Source organism: Solanum dulcamara, chromosome 2 (genome assembly GCF_947179165.1).
Source record: "Solanum dulcamara chromosome 2, daSolDulc1.2, whole genome shotgun sequence".
In the NCBI taxonomy this organism is placed as follows: domain Eukaryota; kingdom Viridiplantae; phylum Streptophyta; class Magnoliopsida; order Solanales; family Solanaceae; genus Solanum; species Solanum dulcamara.
In genome coordinates, this window is record NC_077238.1 from 26,387,315 (window position 1) to 26,398,101 (window position 10,787).

Sequence of the window (10,787 nt, forward strand, 5' to 3'; positions counted from 1 at the left end):
TCTGAACTGCTGAGTGGAACTCCTACACTGATGGATCCCCAAAGTATGTATCTATACCTACAGGTATGAACGCAGCCCCCTCGAGAAAGGAAGGTCAGTACGACATATGTACTAAGTATGTAAAGCATAGACCTCATAAGAAAATTACAGTTGGCATAGGGATGCAGAGGGCAAGTATAACATTTAACCATTTACCGTACTCACATAGTATAAAAGAAAGTCATACATATTATCATCACATACTGTGCTCGGCCTGTTAGGGGACTCGGTGTACCATCTACATCATTCTATCATCATACGCATATATATTATTAGCGCTGTGGAATGTACAGCCCGATCCATATATATAATAAGTACATTCTAAGGAACGTATGGCCCGATCCGCATATTGTATAATAATGCCGAGGAACCTTCGGTTCGATCCATGTATCATATAGTAATGCCGAGAAATGTTCGGTCTGATGCATATATCATATAATATCATTGCATACATATACCTTACTCGGCCCTTTATGAGACTCGGTGTCATTACATTATCATATACCGTACCCGGCCCTTTATGGGACTCGGTGTCATCATATCATCATATACCGTACTCGGCCCTTTATGGGACTTGGTGTCTTAATCATCATATATCGTACCTGACCCTTTATGGGACTCGGTGTCATAATCATCATATACCATACTTGGCCCTTTATGGGACTCGGTGTCATCATATCATTATATACCATACCCGACCTTTTATGGAACTCAGTGTCATAATCATCATATACCGTACCCGGCCCTTTATGGGACTCGGTGTCATAATCATCATATTATCATCTGAGACTCAATAAAACGATTATACTGGACTATCCTTTGAGGTTCAGAATGGTACTTATCCTAAGTGCCCTCTAAGTGTCATTAGAGGTCGTATCAACTAGAGTCTCAAGAATCATAGGCATTTTTCAAGTAATGCCAAACGGCTTATGAAATCAGAGGCATTGGTCATCGTAGAGTCCTTAGGAATAGGAGCTTATCAAAGTAAGGACATGAGTCACTATAGCGTCTGTGATCATATGGACTTCCACATGCCAATTCCTATTTTACATATAGAAGGCTCGAGGGTAGTAACTAAACTACCATAAGAGCATTAACATCAGAAAATAAGTAAGAGACAAGAATCTTATTTGGAACTTAAGAATGAGATTACCCCAGTTTATATACATATCACTTACTTTTAGGATATGCAAAACGAGAAGAGATGATAGTTTACGTACTTACTACTTTCCATCACATAGAAGCCTTGAGAGGCAATAACTCAACTAGTATAGGAGTTCTACTATCGAGAAGTGAATAAGACTTATGGACCATACTTAGAGTTTTAAGAATAGAATTACTCCTAAATTTCATACACATCTCATACTTTTTCTAAGACATACCAAGAAAAAGGAGTTAGCTTCACATACTTACTACCCTCTATCATATGGAAGGCTTGAGAGCCGTAGCTCCATTATTATGGAAGTTCTAATATTAGGAAGTTGGTAAGATTCATAAATCTTGCTCAGAGCTTTATGGATGGGATACTCCCCAAAACTTGCATTATGTGGTACTTATATCAAGACATGCAAAAAGAAGAGAAAGTATAAGCTTCACATACTTATGCCAACGACATGCCAAAAGAAGAGAAAGGATAGCTTTACATACTTATGCCAAAAATATGCCAAGAGAAAGCTTCACATACCTTTTTCGAGATTAATTAAAATTCGACTTGTCTTGATACCTCCTTAGTCTATTTTACATGAAAATAATACTAAGATTAATATCCTTTCACTTTCCAATATCCCACTCTACAACCAAGTACTAATAGGAGTCATTTCCTTATCCATTACCCTCGACTAGTTTGTTACTAGTTTCGATGCTACCGATTATCGGGCAGCATTTCCCCTGTAACTTCAACATACCCGAGATTTCAACTCATCCAAAGTGTCAACAACCATACCAACAAAAATAACCAGATAACATATATACAAGTAAACCACCTCAACTCTACACAATACAACTCCAAACAACTAGCTCAAAACTATGATACAAAAATAGAGTTTTGAATCTTTATTTCACAAAATCTTTAACCATACCAAATGGAGGGTCATGTGGCCACAACTAGAAGCACACACACCCCTTTTAAAAAACTTTAAATCCCTGCAACATGCAACCCAACCAGCTGCACCCGCAGCACCACAACGATAACCCACTACTCGACTTCAATTTAGCCACAACCACTTCAATTTAGTTTATTTCTAACGTCAAGCATCCTTATGCAATTTTTCCACTTAAAACCTTATTTAAGACATGTAATATACCTCCTAAAAACATCATAAACTCCAATTTGAAAGGAAAGTCCTTGCCTTGCCCGAAACGCGTCAAAACTTGCCTCGGAAGTTCCTTTAGCACGTCTTAAACTTTGTGGTTGTTTGATAATGTTTTGGGATGATAAAAATCATAAATTTTCATTACTAAAACCTTCATAACATCTTGGTGAATCCTAGATAGTTAATTCATGGAACGAAATCAGGAAACTCACCTTTCCACCTCCAAACCATAGCTCTCTCTCTCTAGCTTCAAGTTTTCTCTTCTCTTCTTTTCTTGAATCTTCTTTTGTTGATAAAGATGACTTATGAGATAAGGATAAAAGTAAAAAGTCATAAACATACATATATAGGCAACTTTAGGAGGTGACACATGTCAACCCCTAAGTGGTGACACATGTCAAGCCCTAAGTGGTGACACGTATCAAGCTTTTATTGGGCCAACACACCTTTTTCCTCCAATCACAGGCTGCCACGTGGCATGTGTGTGTGTGTGTGGGGGGGGGGGGGGGGGTCCACCAACCTTTCTCCAGCTACTGTCACGTGGCACTTTTTTATGCTGCCACATGGCACTCTCTTATGCTGCCATGTGGCACTCTCTTCTCCCCCTCGTGGGTTTGTAATCTCTTCTTACTTTATGAACTTATATAATCCTTGCTATGTAAGCTTGATATAGACTCCATTATCTTAAGTATGTAATATTTTCAAGTTGGTAGCTTACGTATATAAGTCATGTCCTACGACTCATCATTCGGTCTGCAACTTCTTCCGGATTCTTATAACTCTATTTCCAATCTTCTCTACTATGGGGTATCGCTTTCTCCTTTCCTTAGAGTTGTTTGATAGTGTTATAGATTTTCCGGCTCACATAGAAACTCTTAAGAAGCTTAAGAGTTCTTAAGAAGTCTTAAAAAGCTTTAAGAAAATTTAGGAAACCTTAAGAAACTTAAGAGGCTTATGATCCTTCCATGAAACTTAAGAGCCTTTCACAAGACTTAAGAACGCATTCCAAGGTATAAAAGTACTGGGTGTACTAAGTGTCGAGCAAGAGGTACCTGTGAAAGTAAAAGCAATAATAGTATGTGATGTGACAATTCCACTCACCACTAATGTTACTTCCAGCATTTAAAAACCGCCAGTTGGGGGTAGATTTGAGATGATATAGAATATGGTGCAGCTCTTGCACACAAATGAGCAGTTCACCAGTTTACCTCACTAAGATCCCCAAGTCCATATCCAGAATTTTCTAGAAATCAGTGATACTTATGCCAACTGGGGTATCGCCTGACTAACTGAGATTTACTTTGTTTCCCTTTTCTCTATTAGGGGAAGCCAAGTGGTGGTTGAAGTTAGAGTCAGCAAACTCCATCACCTCATAGGATGATCTTGCTCGTAAGTTCTTAATAAGGTTTTTCTCTTCAGGAAAAATGCCTAAGATAAGGAGTGAGATACTGAGCTTCAAATAGAGGGAAGGAGAGAATCTATACCAAGCTTGATATAAGTTTAAATCTTTATTGATAAGTTGCTTAAATCACCACCAAACTAATGAAGTATTGGTCCATTCCTTCATTGGGAGTTTGGAACTAAATATAGAGATTCTGCTTAATTTTCTGTAGGTGGATAGGCTTTGGACAAAACTTATGTAGAGTTGTTCACAATATTGAATCTCCTTTCGCAAGGGAACCATGAGTGGAATGGAGAAAGCACCAGAACTGTAGTGCAGGGTACTTGAGGTTGATACAGTGACAACTTTAACTGCACAAATAGCGGCTATGCATAATATGATGAATACTCACTTCAACAACATGACATTGGGTAGCATCAGACTCCAGTAAATGTGGTGCAACAAAAAAAGGTATGGTGTAAAGTGTGTAGCGGTGGTGAGCATGTTTCTGAATACTGTGGTACAAATCTAGATTCTATAAACTTTGTAGGAAATGCTCAAAGAGGTGGAGGATACCAAAACTAAGATAATACTTATAATCCTAAATGGAGGACTCATCGTAACTTCACATGGGGTGGTAACCAAAACCAAAACCAAGGGCAGAATCAGTATAGACCACAGGGCAGTGGACAACAATACAATCAACATGGACAAGTCAACCAACAGAGGGGAAAGCAGGGTAATATGAGTGTGGAATAGATGTTGAAGGATATTATGGATGACTAGGCTAAGTTGGCTGCAGATGTTCATAATAATCAATTAGCCACACAAAATTTGGAAAAGCAATTTAGGCAGTTTGCTAGTGCTCAGAATTCTCGCCCACAAAGAGGTTTTTCAGGTAATACTGGCCCAAACCCAAAGCAGGTAAATTCCATAGCTACCTGCAGTGGTCATAAGTGAGAGGAGCTAGCTCTAAAAAATACAACCTCTGAGGCAAGAGGAAAGGAAAAAATGGGTAGTGAAACTGAACTAAGTTCGCTAGGAATGAATGAGGAGATCATAGATAAACCACCTCCTCCATTTTCACAGAAATTAAAAAAAATGAGGGTGAATATTTCAGTAAGTTCATTGATATCTTTAAGAAAGTATATGTTAAATTGCCTATTATTGATGTGTTTAAGGGAATTCCTAAGTATGCAAAGTATGTGAAGGATATTATGGCTAACAAGAGTAGGTTGGCTGGATATAAAATGGTGGTACTCACTGAAGAGTGTAGCTCTAGGATTTAAAATAAATTGTCTACCAAGCAAAATGATCTTGGGAGATTCACGGTGCATATTAAAATTGGAAGGTGTATTAATGCAAGAGGTTTGTGTGACTTGGGAGCCAGCATAAACCCAATGCCAATATCCCAAAAAAATAGGTTTGGGAAATCCAAAGTCGACAACTATCTTGTTGCAACCTGCAAACCACTTAGTGGCTAGGCCAAATGGTATTATTGAAGATGTATTATTCCAAGTGGAATCTCTCATATTTTCCATGGACTTTATCATTATGGATTTTGACCCTGACCCAAAGATTTCATTTATTTTGGGACATCTCTTTTTGGCTATTGGAGGTGCTTTAATTGATGTGGCAGCCGGTAGGTTAACCATACGGTCCCACAACAAGGTGGAAGTGTTTGATGTGTACAAGAAAATGAAGCTACCGGCCATTTGTGAGGAGCTATACGCTATTACAATGATTTATCAAGAAGTCAAAGCCAAGTGCACTACATCAACAGATCCTTTTATGAGTATGTTGGTATGCTAAGATATTTTTGGGGATGTAGAAGAAAACTTTGTTGCAGATTCTGGATGTAGCCAATGTAAGTATTCAAAATAATTATGTTAGGCAGCTGAATAGAGTCTTAGGGCCTCCACCCAAACCTTCGATTGAAGAAACACCTAAGATAGAGTTGAAATCTCTTCCCTCTCACTTAAGGTATGCTTTTCTGTGTGATAATTAAACTTTACCAATAATTCTTTCGGTAACATTATCTGAAGTGCAAGTTAAAGCGGCTTTGACAACACTGAGAAGAAGAAAAAAGGCAATTAGCTGGCAAATATCGGATACACATGAGATTAGTCCAGATTTGTGCATGCATAAAATCTATATAAAAGAGGGGCACAAGCCGAGTGTGCAATACCAGCATCGACTGAATCCAATAATAAAAGATATAGTTCGCAAAGAGGTGATAAAGTGGCTAGATGCAGGCATAATGTACCCAATTTCTAATAGTAAGTGGGTGAGTCTTGTCTAATATGTTCCTAAAAGGGGGGGCATGGCTATGGTCACAAATGAAAAGAATAAGTTGATATCTACACGGATAGTTAGAGAATGGTACATCTACATGGACTATAGAAAGCTTAATGAGGCCACCAGGAAGGATCATTATCCAGTCCCTTTTATTGATCAAATGTTGGATAGGCTAGCTAGGTAGGAATATCATTACTTTCTAGATGTCTACTCATGGTACAACAAGATTGTGATTGCTCCAGAAGATTAGGAGAAGACCACTTTCATTTGTCCTTATGGAACATATGCTTTCAAGCGTATGTCATTTGGACTGTGCAGTGCTCCGACCAACTTCTAGAGATGTATAATGGCTATTTTTCATGACATGGTGGAGGAGTTTATGGAGATTTTCATGGATGACTTCTTAATCTTTGGGGAGTCATTTTAACTGTGCTTGAAGAATATAGACAGAGTATTGGAACAATGTGAGGAAACTAACTTGGTGTTGAATTGGGAAAATGTCATTTCTTGGTGAAAGAGAAAATTGTTCAAGGACACAAAGTTTCATTGATAGGGCTAAAAGTTGAATGGGCAAAGGTCGAAGTGATTGAGAATTTACCTCCTCCAGTGTCTGTAACAAGGAGTAAGGAGCTTCTTTGGCCATGTAGTTTCTATAGGAGATTTATCAAGGGTTTCTCTAAGACCGCAAGACCAATGTGTAGTCTAATGGAGAAGGAGGTGAAGTTCGAGTTTGATGATAATTATATCCGAGCTTTTGAAGCATTAAAAATTAATTTGATAGAGGCTCCAATCCTGATTATTCCCAATTGGGAGCTATAATTTGAACTTATTGCAATTCTGGTGACGTGGATGTAGGTGTAGTGTTAGGTTAAAAAAAAGAAAAGCTATTGCATTTCATCTACTATGCGAGTAATACTCTTGATTCTACATAAGATAACTACACAGTGATGGTGAAAGAGTTGGTTTCCTTGGTCTTCACCTTTGACAAATTCAGGCCATACTTGGTAAGTACTAAAACTATTGTTTATACTGACTATGCTGCTATAAGGTACCTATTCAATAAGAAGGATGCAAAACCATGGCTGATTAGATGGATTATATTTCTTTAAGAATTTGACCTTGAGATTAAGGACATAAAATGCACCAAAAATCAGATCACCTGTCTAGGTTAGAAAGCTCATTTCATCTGCGTGATAAAGGACAAATTCGTGAAGATTTTCTAGATGCGTAGTTTTTGGCTTTAGAGGTTACTAAATTGCCTTGTTATGCTGATATTGTCAACCTTCTCATTAGTAGAGTGTTCCCATTCGGAGCCACTATATAGCAGAAAAAGAAGTTGTCATAATGCACGATTTTCTATATGTGATGAGTCATACTTATTCAAGCAAGGTCCAAATAGAGTGGTAATGAGATGTGTTCCTAAAAATAAGGTCAAGAAAGTGCTAGATAGTTTCCATTCATCTTCTTATAGAGGTTATCATGGAGGTGAGTGTACAACTCATAAAGTGCTCTAATCTGTATTCTTTTGGCCAACCTTGTTTAAATATGCTCTGAGTTATGTGAAAGACTACGATCAATGATAGAGGATGGGGACCATTTCAAAATGGTATGAGATGTCATTAAACAATATTTTGGAGGTAGAAATATTTTACGTGTGGGGAATTGACTTCATAGGACCTTTTCCTCCTTTTAATGGCAATCAATTCATCTGTGTGTTTGCGGATTATGTATTCAAGTGGGTTAAGGTTGTAGCTCTTCCTAATAATGATTCAAACGTGGTGATAAAGTTCATTAAAAATCATATATTCTCTTGGGTTGAGACTCATTAAGCTATTATCAGTGATGGAGGTATACACTTCATAAATCAGTTGGTGCATAATCTATTAGCCAAGTATGGGGTTCGTCATAAAATGGCTACATCATACCACCCACAGACAAACGTCCAAGTGGAAGTGTCGAATTGAGAAGTGAAACACATTTTGCAGAAGATTGTTAATGCACAGTGGGAGGACTAGATTATCAAGATGGATGATGCATTGTGGGCTTAAATGACTGCATACAAGACACCAATTGAAACTTTTCTCTATCACATGGTATTTGGATAAGCTTGTCATCTTCCAGTCGAGCTAGAATACCAAGCTTATTGGGCCATAAATAACATGAATCTTAACCTTGAGTTAGTCGATAAGAAATGACTTGGGAAGCTGCATGAATTAGAGGAGTTTAGACTTTACATGTATGAGAACGCCAAGCTATACAAAGAGAAGATGAAGCACTGGTATGACAAGCATATAATATCTTGAGTTTTTGAGCCAGGTCAAAAAGTATTGCTATTCAATTTAATATTGAAGTTATTCCATGGAAAACTAAGATCTAAGTGGAGTGGACCATTAGATTTGGTTAGGATGACAAAGCATGGAGTTGTAGCGGTGTGGAGCACCAATAATAGTTCTACATTTTTGGTAAACTAACAATGAGTTCAGTACTACTTTTGAAATGATGTAGATCGTGATAAAGAAGTGCTTGAACCTAATAATGAATGATCCATGAGTTTAGTCGAGCCACGACGTTAAATCAGGCACTACACGGGAGGCAACCCGTGATCTTTTGTACTAGTTATGAATTTTTGTTTTATTTTTATTTTATTTTCTTGTAGTGTTAGGTTTTTTTATTTCTAGTTAAGTGTAAAAAAATAGAAGTATGGAAATTCGAATAAAACAAGGTAGTCCATGACGTCTCCACATTACGGACCTGATGCTGAACCTGGGAGCAAGATAGGAATTAAATGTGCATGAAACAGAAGAGTTCGTGATGTCTCCACATCGCATACCTGAGGTAAGTTTTCTTCTTTTCATTTAAATGATGAATTTTACCCGTATAACCCTAAAATTACATAAGCCATTCCCTTTTTAAAGTAGAATTTTGGCCCTAATCCCCCGTTCCCTTCACTAAAAACACCAAAATTTTCCTTCCTCCAAGCCCTAACAAATCTTCCAATTCAAATTCATAACATAGAGTTGTTTTTCATCTTCGAGCTTTGCTAGTTTCATCTTTCTCAAAAATCAAGGTATGTTTCTAACTTGTTTTCTCTTCTTTTTGGGTGAATTTTGATAGTAAAACCATGTGGGTTGTTGTGCTTTTGAATTGTTTCCATGAAATTGGTTGTAAATTGTTGAAATATATTCATGGGGAAAGAGATTATGCTCTTGCACCTATTATATGGTACCCATGAATGTATAATTGCTTGAAGTGAAATTCTATCTTGGGTGATTATAAAAGTCCTTGCTAGGGTTGAAAAATTTATTTTTGTGTGAGTTTTTGAGTAACACACGAGTGTAGAATGGGCGATTTGGTAGTTTGAAAATGCTATTGTCTCAAAGTCTTGAGTAGAGTCAATAAGGCCAAAGTGAATTGATATGAGATTCTTGAGTAGGGAAAGCCTGAGTACCCTCATGTGTATGTGCGTGCTGTGATGATGAATAAGTTTGGAGTGGGATCTTTGCCATTCACACTTCTTAAGTGTTGATCAAATTCAACAAGACTAACTTACTACTTTTCCTATTGGTAGGTGGTCATGTCTGAAACCCACATGCCAGGCAAAAAGCTAGCATCTTCGAGTAATTGCAAGAGGGTTCATAGTGGGGTATAGCTTTTTGGGGATAATTTTGCTGCTTCATTATCAAGGAGGTTAACACTACAGGGAAAAACTGGCATAAGAAGCACACTGAAGCAAAATACTTCTCGGATGTGTGCATAGATGATGAAAATTTGGCGAGGGAGGTCCCTCAAATTATGCGGCACATTTGTGAACTCCACAGGGAATTCATATTTGCCGACCCAATGGAGTGCAACTTGCATCTAGTGCAAGAGTTCTATGCCAATTGGCAGTAAGATGCACGTTCTCACTTTGTCAAAATATGCAGTGTTGATGTCATTCTCATACCTTTAGTGCTAAATGAACTCTCGAGAACTACCGAGGTGCCACCTGGGGTCCTTACGGGCTTGAGAATTTATCACTCTACCAGGACATCCAGCCTACTTTATGTGGGAGATAGTCCACGGCCAAATAGACTCACCATGGTCACAGTGGGTATCACCAAACCTTCCCTTATGCTTATATGAATTAGGAGGCTAGAGTGTGGCTAAAAATTATTATGAACTTCCCTATCCCTAGATTGCACTACACCCATATTACATGAGATTAAGTCTTCTTAGTTTACACCCTCAAGAAAGACACATAAATCAATGTTTGGGTAGTTTTGAAGTTTGCACTGAGGAAATCAAGGGTGCATCAAGGTAGGAGATATGCTTTTGGTGGGTTGATTATCTGACTATGCAGAATGGCAGAGGTGCCTGGAGAGTGCTTAGATTACATGGCACCCTTAATCACAATACCGATTGATGTGACCAAAACGAAGGGTCCAAACACTATCCATAAGACCACTCTCACCATAGAGAAACAAAATAGGAGGGATGAGATGATCATGGCCCACGCATATGGATTTGAAATATTCCATCAACAAAATAAGTGTCGAGTTTCCATGAGGGAATAGTTGGCGGAGGTCGAATAAAATATATCACTTGAAGAAGCATTCCAAAGCTATTTTGGGATTAGGGCCTGACTGTTTTTAGCTCACATATGATGATGTCTCCGCTGATGAGGATAAGTTGCACACTAGGTCTGATGTCGACTCTGATTTGAAGGAGTATACTAACCAACCTCTAGCTCTTAAGGATGCCAAAGGTGATGATATCAT